The sequence below is a fragment of the Oncorhynchus mykiss genome, chromosome 7 (genome assembly GCF_057628025.1).
Source record: "Oncorhynchus mykiss isolate SJ-2025 chromosome 7, ASM5762802v1, whole genome shotgun sequence".
Classification (NCBI taxonomy): Eukaryota; Metazoa; Chordata; class Actinopteri; order Salmoniformes; family Salmonidae; genus Oncorhynchus; species Oncorhynchus mykiss.
Window position 1 is genome coordinate 59,956,598 of NC_143028.1, and position 7,393 is coordinate 59,963,990.

Sequence of the window (7,393 nt, forward strand, 5' to 3'; positions counted from 1 at the left end):
TCTCTGGTGGGTAGTATCACTTCAACAAAATGATCCTGCTTTTTTAGTAAACTAAGGGCAATTGATCTATTTGACAATCATTCCGTGCAACTGAAATAAAGTATTTCCTTGTTTACCATGGAAAATCTACTGTGGCAATTTACCTTACACCTTGTATGAATGGAAAACTGCTGTTGGTGTAGCTTATTCTTATGATTTTTTCATTTCCAATTGATTTAATCCATTAATTACAACTTGTCTTTAAAAAGAAAGTTGTCTTAAGAAAATGCAGATGTGGGATCTTAAATTGAGCCAGTTGTCTACAGCAGACAAATAATCCTGCAGCAACAAGACATTTGAATTATTATGTGGATTACATGCATTCTCGAGCTTTGGTATAATTTCAGCCAGTAGTTTTGAAAGTGGTTCTCACAGGCCAAAACAGGTCCCCGTTATTTCTGTACTATGTCATCCAGTTGTGTGCTACGTCATTCACTACTTGTGATATGTTACTAATTTTGCAATTGGTGTGATATGTTACAAATCCAATTTGTGCAATATGTTACGAATTTGTTTTGTTTAAGATCCCAGAGTGCATCTTTAATTTACATATTTTTAGGGGTTGATACCATTTTCACGAGGGGAAATCAAGTCTGAAATATCCAAGTGGAAGTCTTTTTACACCAAATACACTTAACTTTTTAAATGTCCTGCATTTAACGAATGTTCTCCTGCAACAGGGTGATCAAATTAAGATCCTTCATCTCTATGGTCATTTCTTATCAAGAAAGCACAAAAAATTGAAATGTTTATTAATCGTAAATTAGGCCTAAAATATATATTTTTTATCAAATGAAATAGTAGTCTAATAAAGTTATTTCAAATAGCACTCATATTATTTTGCCATTTAAAGTGAAACATTTGAATGAAATATAGGCGTACTTCTATATTCTTATACTCTAATAAGTATTTTTGTTAATTCATTAGTCTTACAGTTTCCGATACTCCTGATAGGTTAATATTTAATTGGGGGCGGGAGTAGAGAACGTAGACACAACTGTCTAGATTCATAATCAGTTGACACAGTAACAGCAAGAGATCAACTGATCGGATAGTTTATTCTTGTGGGTTTTTGGTTGCAATCGAGTTTGTTTTAACACACAGGTGCAATCGAGCCAATGGAATATTTAGCCTAATACTCAACCGTAACTCAAGTCAGGATTTGGCCCTAAATTAAGGACAGGTGATCCTTGCAAGTTCTTAAATTGAATTGCTGCCATACAGTAGCAGCCATTATTAAAAGTTTCACAGAACACATAAGCCTACTGTACATAAGGCTGAGCACCAAACTTCTCCCTCAATAAATTGTCGTTGGGCCAGTAACTGAAAGGTTGCTAGATTGAATCCCCGAGCTGACAAGGTAAAATATTTGCTCTGCCCCTGAACAAGGCAGTTAACCCACTGTTCCTAGGCTGTCAATGTAAATAATAATATGTTCTTAACTGACTTGTCTAGTGAAATAAAGGTAAAATAAAAATGATTGCGTTCAAATAATGAGCATATCAAAATGGTTAATACCCCACCTCCTGAAAAGCTTCTCAGCCTGAGCCTGAAGTAGACATTGCCACAGCCACACTTTGTTGAGTCACTTAACACTCCTAAAATGGAACCCAACCAATGCCTGCTGCAAACCCATCTCATTACTGTATCTAATTCTGACAGAACATCAGTTGTCACATCCCGCCGCCCCCTCCTCCCAGGGCCTGTATGTTATTGTAAATCGGAACCACCGTCCCTCTGCTACTTTCGTCCAGGGCCTGTGTATATGTTATTCTAAACCAGTCACCCTCCCTCCATTTCAGGTGTCTCTGTTATTTCCGACGTGTGTCTTAGTCAGGTGTGCATAATTGGCCCGGCATTCATCTCTAAGCTGATTGGGTAGTGGGGCGGTGGGATGGTGGCGGCAGCTAGCGGCTAAGCTGCGCGGCGTGGAGCAGGGAAGGAGAGATAAGGAAGCAGACTGCTCTGATCCATCCACTCACAGGATGCGTTCCAAATGGCACCCAATTCCCTTTATAGTGCACTCTTTTTGACCAAGGCCAATAGGGCTCTGATCTAAAGTTAGTGCTCTATGTAGGGAGTAGGGAGCCAATTGGAACATAGTCTACAGATTAATCATCCTGTTTGAAAATGTAATAAATAGAAGCCTGTTCTGTTTGAGATGGGAAGGAGGCTAGAAGAGGAGAGAAAATAAATGCTAGCTATTGAAGAGCATCAATCCCTCCATCCCTCCTCCCTCCCTCAATAGATGTATGTCTAGTGTGTTTGGTGTTTAGTATTAGACATTGACTGCATGCCAAATTTGTCTACAAGAGAAAGGAATGGCATCTCACTGTGTATGACTGCTGCCTGTCATATTCATTGAAAGGGAGTAATAGGCTGACCTGAGACGGGGTTAGGGACAGGGTATCTTTGCTTTGATGTCTCTGAACGTAACCTTCTCTCCTGTACCTTTGCTCAGGTAGAACACATTAGGAACATAACCACTTGATATCTCCCTGTTTGATAAACTGCCTCATCAAAGTCTCCCCGTGCATCTCTGTATTCAATAATGGATAAGAGGTGGGGGCCCATGTGTGATGGCTCAGCCAATCCCCTCTCAATAATGCATTAAGATCAGCACAGCCACCCTCTCCACTGGGACTGGATTAACATAGCGTCTATTTGATTTCATTGCTGTCTGTGGGGATGATCAAAGTTTACCTACAGCTGCACCGCTGATAGCAAAAGCCCTTTGTACATACCATATTAATAACTCTAAAGTCCCATCCAGCTGAATCAGGAGTGTTGTCTATGTAACAAACTAGACATAGGCCTATTGGGCCAAGACAAGTGCAGCTTGCAGCTGCAGTTTGGTTCATAGAGAGTTCATCAGTGGGATTCCTGTGTTCTTGCACCCTTATTCTGAACTAATTGGACAAGCATGTTGTTGTTGTTGTCGTTTGTCCAGGTACATAGCTAGAGAATGCAATCTGCAGAGATTGAGTCCCTGTTGCAGTAGAAAGCATTAATTCTGGAGGTAGTCTCATATTTCATGTTTCATGGATTGGTTGAGATTATATTTCTTCTGTCTTCATATTTTAGAACACGGCGGCAGAAGACCTATGATTTGAATCACTCTGAAATGTAACATTTTTGTTAATTCAATATTATAGGAGTCTTAGCATATAATTGTCTTTGGCAAACATGCCGTACTAACTACCAGTGTCACCACCAGAGGACTATTCATACTGCCAATGGTCATTCAGAATGTAGATGATATATTGTTCTTCTCACCTTGCATTTGACACTATTTCCACTTATTACAGCAGAAGTACATTAGAGCAGTATACGGCCATAAGCCCTACACTTTTTGGAAGCATCTACCAAGTGATCCACCCTCAACGTTGAATCCGGCACTGTTGAAAGCTTTAGTGGTGATAACAAATTATTCTGAAGCTAAACTGCGTTAATATATAGTACAATACAGAAGCCTAAGCGCCACCATCCTCCTGTTGTCTGCGCAAAGCTTCCTTTGAAAATGCTATCATTTCAGGAAAGAGGAGATCCAAGATATTGTCTACTGTCTGGGCACATGGCATATGAGTCCAAGTAACAGAGAAATGAGAGACAGAGGTAAGCATTTTTCCTCTGTATCTCTCTCTCTCTAACCTAATTATCTGGCAGCCTCCCAAGCTTTCATCCTGATTTCAGATATCACATTCAAGCAGCACTCTGAATCCAAATGTGTCCCAGACTTCTGCATGGAGGAATGGGCCAAAATACCAGCAACAGAGTGTGAAAACCTTGTGAAGACTTACAGAAAACGTTTGACCTCTGTCATTGCCAACAAAGGGTATATAACAAAGTTTTGAGATAAACTTTTGTTATTGACCAAATACTTATTTTCCACCATAATTTGCAAATAAATTAATAAAAAATCCTACAATGTGATTTTCTGGATTTTTTTTCTCATTTTGTCTGTCATAGTTGAAGTGTACATATGATGAAAATTACAGGCCTCTCTCATCTTTTTGAGTGGGAGAACTTGCACAATTGGTGGCTGACTAAATACTTTTTTGCCCCACTGTATATTAAGTGTTGTGTTAAATATTTATACGTAATATTTAAATGTGAATGCAGTAACGTAACTTGAAATCCAGTTTTTATTTTTCTCTTGGTAAAAACAACTTTTTAACGCAATCATCATCCCTGGCTCTATCACACGGTGTACACTACAATAAGACTGACTCCTTTGCCAACAGTAGTTACAACCCTGTAGATATTTGGAAACATGTTTTGAAACATCCAAGGGAGGAAAAAAGCACCAAAAAGCACTGCTTTACTAATTTATCCCTGAGAAACTTTGCCAATCTTCCCCTCTAATGAGTGCGCTGGGCCCAGATGACTGTGCCTCCCTGTAGCCCCTTTATCCTTTAAAATCAGCCTAAATTTGACGCCCCACAGCGTTCCATCTCCCGCTCCACACTCCCCGCTTATGGGACTGCATTATTCATGCGGAACAAGGCAATCAGACCTCAGTGCCACTGATGCTCGCTATCATTGAGCCTTGCGCCATGCACAAAATACAACCACCACATAGGGAAAAAATACTAGAAGAAGAAGAACAAAATATCTCAGTCTCCATCACATACAGTGCCAGAAAATTAAAACAGAGCCCATGGCAGAATAACATGGCTCCCTCCTTCCACAAAGGGGCCTGAGATAAGCATGGGAAGGGAAACGATCAGAGAGCTGTGACAGTGTGGGCACCGGAAAGCTTACTTTTGCCTATCAAAAGCCAACCATCCATACTTGGCTTCTGCTTATTACAATAACAACATGATTTTTTCAAATTGGGAAATTTAACCGAGAACTCTCCTATGAAGCTGACCCTGTCCTCCTGGTAATTCCTTGTCTGTTGCATTTGAGTTATAACCTTGCTCTGTCTTTGGAGTTGATGTCTCTGTTGTTTTAGCTTTAATATTCAGAGAGAGAGAGAGAGAGAGAGAGTGTGTGTGTGTGTGTGTGTGTGTGTGTGTGTGTGTGTGTGTGTGTGTGTAAATGCTAACGGTGGCAGCGATGAGAGGAGGGAGCCTGTTTATTCTAAACCCTGCCTGAGGTACAAAGTGCTGGTCACCTGCTGTGCTGCTAGATCCTCTGCGAGGCCTCAAATCTCTGCCTGTTTGAAAGGGAAAGCCAAATAAACTACTGATGATGGGAATGTGCGTTGGGATGGGGATGGGAGGCATAGTGTTCTGTCAATCATGAACCGTCTAAACCAAACAGAAACTCTTTAATACGGAGAGCCATCTGTCTGTATCAGTGACAGGCAGTGTATGACAACAGAACACATTATTGAGGTCCATTGCCTTCTTCCTTCTACCAAGTTCTGTGTTTCTGTTTCTTTCCCTTACACACCAATATGACCCTCAAAGAGATGCAATACAGTACATATATACTTCTTAAAGTGTTCTTAAAGGGTTCTTCGGCTGTCCCCATAGGATAACCCTTTTTGGTTCCAGGTAGAACCCTTTGGCGTTCCATATAGAACCCTCTGTGGAAATGGTTCTACATTGAACTCAAAAGGGTTCTACCTGGAACCAAAAAGGGTTCTTCAAAGGGTTCTCCTGTGGGGACAGCCGAAGAACCCTTTTTTGAGGGCTCCCGAGTGGTGCAGTGGTCTAAGGCACTGCATCCCAGTGCATGAGGCATCACTACAGTCCCTGGTTCAAATCCAGGCATCCGGCCGTGATTGGGAGACCCATCGGGCGGCGCATAATTGGACCAGTGTCATCCAGGTTTGGCTGGGGTAGTCCGTCATTGTAAATAGGAATTTGTTGTTAACTGATTTGCCTAGTTAAAAGGAAAAACAACAAAAAAGTTTCTAGACAGCACCTTTTTTCTAAGAATGTATCATTCTTTCAGGGGAAAGTACAACTTTGATTAAATTGCTCAATGTGTATGATATAACAGACAAAGCTTGTCATTGCAGGCATCTGTTTCCCCTTTGTATAGTATTTGTGTATGTGTGAGGTGCATAGGTGTTTCTGAATGTGTGATCATGAATATCCATATGTGAATGAAGTGCGTTATTATGTCAATTTGACTGTGTGTTCGTGTGTGTGTGTGTGTGTGTGTGTGTACAACTGTGTGTGTGCCCACATATCTGCGTGTGTGTGTGTACTGTTTGTGTGTATGTGTGTGTGTACATCTTTGTATGTGTGTGTTTGTGCCTGATATTTATACAGCCTATGAGCCTCACTTATGAAACAGATGTGGGGCCTGTGAATGCTCTCACTGTCGCTCTCTTTCCCCTTTTGCCGTTGCCATGGTGTCACGGTTGGCTTTTCTCCCCAATTTGAGGAGTGTCTTCTGAAGCATCGCTACGGCAATGACTGAAGCTCTGGACCGAGGATAAGTCAGCCAGAAACAGAACAGACAGAATCAAAATGGCAGGGTTCCAGCATAGAATTTCCTCCTCAAAAACGCCCCTTCCCCTATCCATTGTCTGGCCCCTTCCCTTTTCCCCTTCCCCCGTCCCTCCCTCCCTCCCGCCCTCCCGCCCTCCCGCCCTCATATCCCCAACCCTCAAGCCAAACACGGGGGAACAAGAGGGATTTGGAGAGGAATTGGGGCAGATAGATTGTGAAAACCCTGACAGCTGGAGCTAACCCTGGGTGGTTCCATGTTGTTAATCTATGCAGTGTCTTTCTCTTGTAATTATTCTCATTTCCACCATATCAGCAAAAGGGGCTGTTGAAATATTGATTGCAGCGTGAAAACCTGGAGCAGTGTTATTGGATGAGCTCCCACTATAGATGGGGGCCAATATCTACAACAACTTTGTTTCCAACAAAGGGAGAAAGTCTGTTGTGTTGCGTTCTGCGTTGTTCTTGCCACCCCCAACATCTCCACAGCATGTCCCTATCTCTATATGGACCACTATAGAAACATGTGTAGGCCTATGATCAGTTGTTTTTTTTATTTTCCCATTGGATTCCTGAAAATAATGGAGGAAACAAATGATACAAATAAGTCAACATTATATTACTCCAGAAATACCGTAGTGTGCCACAGTTTTGGCTGTTCAAAGAATAACGCCAAATGATCCCCTTAACAGTTAGAAGTTAATTCATCAAAGGCCCTCATATCCTACACAAAAACTGCTAATCCCACACTAATGTATGGGAGAGGAAATTAGCAGTTTTGCAAAGCTAAGCCAAATTACACAATTGATGGATGTTCCATGAAACCTTACACAACAACCATCCAGTGATACAAGTGGAAGTGGCACTTTCACATGACAAACAACAACATTATGTAGATGTGCAGAATCATTTGAGCTATGTGGATTTGTGCTGGTGGTACTCCC